Genomic DNA, 8240 nt, shown 5'->3' on the forward strand with positions numbered 1-8240 from the left:
TCACATCATCATCTCTGCAACTTTTTTGTAACAATTTCTCAAATATCTACTTAAATGATACGTAAATGAAACGATTCTCCAGCTGGTGAGCGAGAGCACAGTCCTGCCATCTTTAAGCGTAAATGTTTTTCACTGACGTTAACAGACTTCGTTAAAGGAGGTTTTCTCTGTCAGGATAAATCAGGTTCTTGTTCTGTTGTTCTACACTTTTGTTATTTACAGTAAAGGGATTTGGTGAGTTTCTATGAAGAAAACTGTGGCTGATGTGTTCAAGTTCTCTCTGCAGCTCAGGACAGAGTCCAGGCCGCTATTTGAGAAGTTACAGTCACATTATGTTCAAACAGAAGACAACCTCGTGGGATGTGTGTATTTACTGAAAGTGAATAACAGAAGCGGATGTTTTCCTGGTCCGAGCACAGGTGAGGATATTCCTTCCCTTCAAACGCTGCTGGTTTAAATACATTTGCAAACAAACGGCTGTGATTGTAAAAGCAGAGCCGACGCCTCCATCGGCGCATGTCACTGGCAGCAGACGGAGCTGATCGGTGACTCCCTGCTAAAGGACGGCTGTGACTTTCAGCTCCGCTAATAACTGCTCACTTCTGTGTGAAACAACACAAAGGCATCCGTCTGGAAGCGCGTGCCAACGCCGGCTTCAGAAATGATAATGAAATGACTCTGAAAGGTGTGGAGGAAAACAACTCCGCCTGCTTCATAAATCACTTCAGAAAATGATAATAGATGCCGAAATAAATTTGACAATTATTGGCTGAGGGGAAACTTTTCAAATAAACAGGTTTATGGTAAGTCATATCGCTTGGCAGTTGATCATCATGATCACTCCTGGATTGTCCCAGAAGGTGGCATATTTATTAGTATGCAACAGATGGGAGGCATGCGTTTTCCTTGCTAAGGCCTGCGAAATTGGTCTTTTGGTAGCAGTATAAATATGATGAACTGTAGCCCATAACAGGCACTGGATCCCACACAAGGACAAAATGTCCAAATGAGCAGCAAAAGCCGTGTTGTAGCTGCTTTACAACAGCGCCATCAATGATTGATCTACACCCCGCTGAGCCACTACAGGAAACAAAGTATAGAGCCTATAATTTAGTTGGAAAACAATGCATGAGACCGTCAGCTTGTGCATCCATTTCCACACAAGCATTCCCCGGTGCAGATAGATCATTAAACTACCAGGCGCTTTGCAATATGGTGCAGTCAATGTCACTGAAAAGATGGGACAATAAAGTGAGGTAGGGGGTTGCAACAGCAGGGAGAGAGCATGGAGATGTATTAATGTCACATAGGCTTTAGCCTGCCTCCTTAAGCCCTGCAAAGAGTCACCCAAGCCAATTTCCATTATCATATTGATTGAAATAGTTCATCATAGTGTAATTTTAGGTTTATCGCCACCCGGTTGGGAATAAGACCAAAGCATTATCCAACAAAAGCTATTGTTCCAGGGGACGTTTCGCTGTTCCAGTTCATTGATGGAGTTGATTAAGTTTAAATGAAGCAGACACTGGATAAAAGTGAGGGTATTGACCAGCGAGCAGTGTGCCGCGCTTGAAAAAGCCTGATACATGCGGAAAAGCAAGATTTGCTAAATGCTCTAATCTTCAATCAAATCTAACATCAATACAGACAAAGTTTGGTAATGAGAGATTCAATGAAGCATGCAGCAGAGAGAATTAATCCCCCTCGCCTAAACTGAGTTCAACTTTGAAGCTTGCTCCTCAGGATAGATAGTTATCTAAATGCTAAATAAGAAACGTATTGTACTTTTCACAGCATACTAATCATTTGTTCATTTTGTCTCCATTATTTGTTCTCTCACACATCCCGCTTGTTGATCTGGTGATTAGATCAACCTTGGATAGTGGAGGAGAATGGAATAATGAGGCTGCCGGGGAGATTTGATGCACAGCGGCACGTAATGCTCAGGCCTGTGGGGACGCTGCCACCGTGCACGCTTACAGTTCACAGAGTGGGAAATTGGGCAAAAAATGAAGAGCATTTAAAGTGCAGCATAAAGACGACTTCACACTGGTCCACAGGTTATGAGGAAATAATTCTGAGTGTTCGGGGGGCTTCATTAGTGCTTTACTGGGGTGCAGGAAAACTAATTCTCAGTTTAGAGAAGCTCACTTTCTTATTTCAGAAAATCAACAAGGACGTGCTGGTTGTTCTCCAGTGTGCTTCAGGTCATTCTCACAGAGCAGAGCGGCGGTCCCCAACCTTCATGACTCAAAAACACTTCAAATGAAGCAACGCCTGATGTGACCCCTCGTCTCCAGCTTCATGTGTGGACGACCTGCGAGCAGCTCAGATTGATTTGACGCCTGTAGAGCTAAAACGATGCAGTGCTTCACAAAAAATGAGCCAAAAATGAATTTTAAGCAGCAGACTTTTTCTTTCCTGTGCATAACTGGCCTGTGACTCCAGACTGAGCCTGAGGTCTGCGGGGGTCTCAGGCTCAAGTTTACGCAGGAACATCTGGCCCATGATTATTCACAGTATTCTCACAGCCATGGCGACACTGAAAGCCTTCGTAGTTAAATTACATGTTCTACATCACAGCTGGGCTCACGTGCGGAGGATGTGTGGAGAGCTTACCTTCTGCTGATCGGACGCATCCATTCGCTCTGAAGCTCCATCATGAATTAATCCTGCAGAACATCCGCGCAAACTGAGCGCAGCTTCAGGTGTGTGCGAACACCTTGCTCCGAACTTCCTGGCACCAAACTTAATTAACTAACCTGCATGTACGAATTATTTAGCAACAAAGAGCTCAAATTTGTTTGTTCCGCCTCTTCTGTGAGCCACTCAAACACGCGCCATTTACCTGGATTTCCTGGATTTACACGACGCATGTCCAAATTAAGGGTCACGTGACTTTCAAAACTCTGACTAAACAATAATATTTAAATTCAAAAAAGGCCAAACAATGCATATATATATTTATTAATGTGTGTTTTAATCGGTAATACACAAAAACAAGCCTGTGTTAGGCTGCACGTTTGAATCGATGAACACACATTTAAATAAAACACAGTCTTTTATTTTGTTTGAGGGTTTTTGTTTGTTTGTTTTTGCTTTTGGTCCAAAAACCAAAGTATTTCACACATAATGCACAACATGTTTTACAACGACAGAGAATAAAATCTCTCACAGCCTCAGAGGCGCTTCCGGCCCTCAGGTGAGGTTTGTCCGGGCCCGAGCAGCCGGACCAGCCGCAGCGTGGAGGTGTGCGTCAGGTGAGTCTGGGTGTGTGTGGCTGCGGTGTTGCAGGCCCGCTGAGGCGGTCCACAGCGGAGCAGCATCCTGGAAGGTGAGTGAGTGAGCGGAGGCTGCTGCTGACACGCAGCCTGCTTCCACAGAACAGGTGACAGCTCGAGCACTTGAAGTAAACGTTACACATGCCTCGTAAGGATTTCTTTCCTTCTTTAGAAAGGCTTCCTGCTGGCTACGCCCAAATCCACCGTGCGTCACTGCATGTGAAGACAGACTTTTTGGGGTTTAATTTCTATTTTAGAAATAAAAATAAAATAAGAACTCCTGTGCACCAAATGCGTCAAGTTCACGTTTATCACACACATTTATTATTTATTATTATTTCCTATTTGTGTCTGTACGCTTGAAACGTCTAAATAAAGATTCTTGGTGCCACCCATTGGGTCTTAAGCGGACCAGAGTAAATATCAGTTTGTCTTAACTTCCTCTATTTACTTCCAGATGCCACCTCATTATTTGCATTTATTTTCTGCAGAGTGACGGTAAGTGTTGTCAACCGCGCTGAGTGGATTTTCCAAGCCTGTGTTTTTCATTGTTGAGATATGAGCTGTGGGACATGAAGTCTGAGCTGTGTGTTGTCACAATCCCATCTAATCTGCATGTTTGTTTCTTAAACAGGGCATGTTCACTTATCCCCCCTTCTTTCTCTGCAAATCGACAGGAGATGCAACCCGGGAGAAGTGCAATAAAACAAACTCTTGCTCTCAAAGGTGCGCGCGGCTTTGTACCGGCGCGTTTTGCCTGTTAGCTGCACATCCTCCGTCTTTTCATCTGTCAGTTATTCCCCCTCATGTTTTGTCATTTGCTCTGTATATTCATTTGTCGCCTGGTATTTTTTTCCACTGCCTGCATACACCCGCGGTTGTAATTAAATTTCTCCCTCAAATGCGACAAAGGCAAAGAAGATCTTTTTGTTCTGGGATCTGTTTGATTACTGATCTGATGTTGAGACGATCTGTGCAGCTCCTGCAGACTCGTGCGTCCTGAGAGCAAGGCGCGGATGTGAGCTTTCAGTAGCCACAGCAGATTAATAAAAACGGAGAGGAATCACCAAAAAAAGGGCCTTGAAGGAGGTCTGGAAGTCAGCTTGACTTCAGTGCTGGGAGCTCACTGTCCTTCACCCTGCAGGAGGAGGGGGATCTGTGCGGGCTGCAGAGGGTCTGTGGAGTGAGGGATCATCGCAGGATGTTGTATCAGTCTAATGTAAAAACATCACATTAAACTGAGGAGCAGTGACTCAGGCAGCTTGAAACACTCTGCAGTGACTTTTATTTTGTCGAATGAGGACCTTAATTTCCTGCTGCTGTCTTATTTTTCTTTCATTTACTTCTTTATTATTGTTTGTAATATCAGTGTATCCACTTTGTGTTACCCAGTTGATGTGTTTCTCCCTCTGGCTCTCAGAACGAAATGAGCAGCGCCCCCTGCCGTCCGAAGGCGAAGCTGCGCGGTGGCATCAGCACATTAAACTCAGGGCCCAGTGGTTCCTAAACAGTTTGTAATCCCACAGAGGCGCTTCACACTCCTCTAAGTGATTACTGGATACAGTCACATCCGTTAATTCAGTGTTTGCGTGAAGGATTGAAGGCACATGTTTATTTATTTATTTATTTATTTATTTATTTACTGTGGGGTGGATGGTGGGGGGGGGGTGTAGACCTACAGAGATGGACAAAATGTGATGGGATCAGGGTGGATGGAAGTCCATATTAAAGGGGAAGCGGTTTCAGCAGTCCGGGTGTAATATGATGGATCACTCCAGACACGAGGTCCGAAACAGAAACGTTCAGGTCGGATTTTTTTTTTTTCTCCAGTTAATTCTTTGGCTCTGCGGAATCCAGCCTGACTCGTCATTTCTGGCTCATATTCTACATTTCTCCCTTCATCCAAATCAAACCCCTCTGTGCTCGTATACGCTTGTCAAGCCTCCAGTTTAGTGATGTAAAAAAAAAAAAAAAAAAAAAAAGGAGGTCAGTCTGAGCCCGGCGGGATGCAGGGCAGCTGCTCCCTGACCAGTCCCCCCGTCACACCTACTGCAGCTCCGTCTCTGAAGGCATTTGCTTGGCGAGTAATTAATAGGAAATAATGATGTTGCCGAAGGTGCGGCATCGCTGCCGCGGACGTGAAGACTGGGCATATTGTTGACTGCATTATTAATCTCCTTCCTGTAGATGACACAGTGATGCTGCCGATGACGCTCAGCCTGTTGTTGAGCAGTGATGGACGCGGAATAAACACGCGGAGAGATGGAAAATGATAGCTCACTTCCATTGTTTAAAACGTGAAAATATTACGCTTAAAAAAAAAAAACATTTTGGCATCAAAAATTAAAAATGCAGCTGTGCCACCACTTAAACTAGACTGATCCTGTTTTTCACTGTTTTATTTGGAGGATAATTTTTCATGCACCATCAGCTCCACTGTCTATAATATTCCCCTTCTCCCAGAAACATCCTCTGACTCAGGTAATTACAGCAGATAACGTAATCACACCATAACGCACTTGTCTGCCCAATTAGCTGAAACAATTATTGCAACTTTGACTTTAATTACGTCTCAATTTGAGGCCTCGCGCTGGTCTATAATTCAGTGATTAAAACCCCTGTTTGCCCCAGTGCCTTTAGGGCAGCGCCTGATTAGGACCTGTCAGCTGCCGGAGTGAACGGAGGCAGCCATGCGTGTTGTGCAACATGACCCGCTGTTGTTAAACCTTGTCAACATATTAACCTGAATTCCCCAGTCATTATAGGCTGAATAGGAAGAAGATTGTACACATATGTATGTTTAATTGAAAAAAAAAAGAGGCTATTTTCTCAAATAAACAAAGAGTCATATAATGTGGCTCAAGGTCTAGTTTAGAAAAAAAGCTGGAATGAAAGTCTTTGTGTGTGAGCTGCAGACATGCACGTGTTTATTTTATTTCTATGGTTAAATGTGGGGAGTAAAGATGCTGTCAGACCGCAGTTAATGCTCTCATAAACTATCACATTTTGTCTAAAAGTGATCTCAAAAATCACAAGTCATGGGACATCTGATCATTACATGCAGACAAACAAAAATAAAGAGGTCTGACAAGAGGAGAAAGACTGTTTTGGAAGGGCCAAAAGGTTCATCTGAAGCACATTTGATCCTTGTCAAAATATATTGATTCATGTTCTTTCAAGAGACAGTTGATGTCTTCCTTAATTTCTGACTGGCCATCTGGACTGACTGATGAGGGCAGACTCTTGTTTTCTTTGTGGGTGAAGAATTAATACGTCAGGAGGCTAATAAGTAAGTTTATGACTATGAAAATTATCATTTCCCATAAAGAAACATGACATTTTCCTGCATGATAATTTGCAGGAGAAAAGGTCACCGATGTCACGGCTGTGTTTTATGTATAATCCAGAGCACATGGAGAGCACAGGCGAGCATGCTGTAAGCAGGGTTTGCATAAGTTTGCAGGAGTGGCCGTGCAGACTGGGCCTTAGGTTTTTATGAATTTCCCCTCAGCCACAATCAGTGCAAGCCAGTTTCCTTTGGTGTATCCAGAGGTGAATAATTTATGGGGGGATAAAAGCGTTTGTGGTAGAGAGCTAGACAGTCAGACAGTAGAAGGAGGCTGGCTGGGAATCCCCCCCCCCAACCCCTCTACCCCGCCCCAGCCGAGCTCGCCCCTTGCCGTGTGGTGGCCTTGCACGATACCTCCTCGGACGGCTGCTTGAAGTGCAAATCTGTGTTCCAACTTGTTCCCGGTGGCTGTCAGCATGTTTTCCTCTTGTCAGCAGCGATTGAGTGTGGGCCTGTGTCACCCTTGTACCACCGCTGTAACAGGATCATTGACAGGCCAGTGACACTGCCCAACCAGATAATGGAAACCTATTGATTTTTCTCCTTTTTTTTCTTTCACACAGGCAGTCTGTGGCACTTCTGAATAACTGGCCAAAGGACAGGTCATGATCAATGGTCCTGATCTCTGGATCACCGCTGCCACAGACACTGAATGGGAAAAAAACACAAGACTATAGCTGACAAAGAAGTCCTATTAGTGAGTGCACACTTTCTGAGGAGGCAGCTACAGACAAACTGTTCAAATGAAATGACTTAGAATCCAAATTAGCTTCACTGGTTAGCAACCAGACGCTCCAAACACACCGTCATCCAAGAGTTTCTGATGTTTCCTCCACTTCCAATGTACTAAATCAATAGAAAGTGTTACTCCTGACTAACATGCAGGTTTTCTCTGTCTTTCTCTGTGTGGACATGGATTGGCGTTTGCAGTTTTAATGGACCAATCTCCAGAGAGGAGGCCCCTTTGATACCCGTGGCAATGATAAGCATGCATTGGCCGACTACCATTGGACCCCCATGGCAGATGGTGAGTGTGGGTCCTGCAACAACACATTTCTTTATGTCAGCCCTCTCTCTCTCTCTCTCTCTCTCTCTCTCTCTCTCTCTCTCTCTCTCTCTCTCTCTCTCTCTCTTCAGCCAGTGGAATAATGAAAAGCCCAATTCTGGTCATGGCTAACTCAATCTCATTATAATCTCCCCTTTTTTATTCATTCGGCCCCTTGGGATGCTGTCTGCCAGCGATGTGGCTTTCAACCTCCAGAGAGAACATCTTTTGAAACAGCCAGGAGACCTAATGAAGTCACAGAGTGGCACAATTATTTCCCAAAGACGGAGCATTAATGTACTTGAAAATTCCCTCCGGAGAAGCATGATGACAATTGGTTTGTACAGCTTTGATCGCTGCTTTAAATACTGCCCAAGATAAACTGCAGGGTTAGCCCCCTTTGCCACTGGTAAGTAGAAGACCCAGAAGTGGCTATCAAGCATTGGATACATCAAATACTCAGCCTGCAATGCTAAAAACGGGAGTTTAAAATAGTACATAGCCCTAATATCACTTCTTTGTTGGGAAAAATGGTGCAAAATCACACTGAAAGCAAATTTCACCA

The sequence above is a fragment of the Chaetodon auriga genome, chromosome 3 (assembly GCF_051107435.1).
Source record: "Chaetodon auriga isolate fChaAug3 chromosome 3, fChaAug3.hap1, whole genome shotgun sequence".
In the NCBI taxonomy this organism is placed as follows: domain Eukaryota; kingdom Metazoa; phylum Chordata; class Actinopteri; order Chaetodontiformes; family Chaetodontidae; genus Chaetodon; species Chaetodon auriga.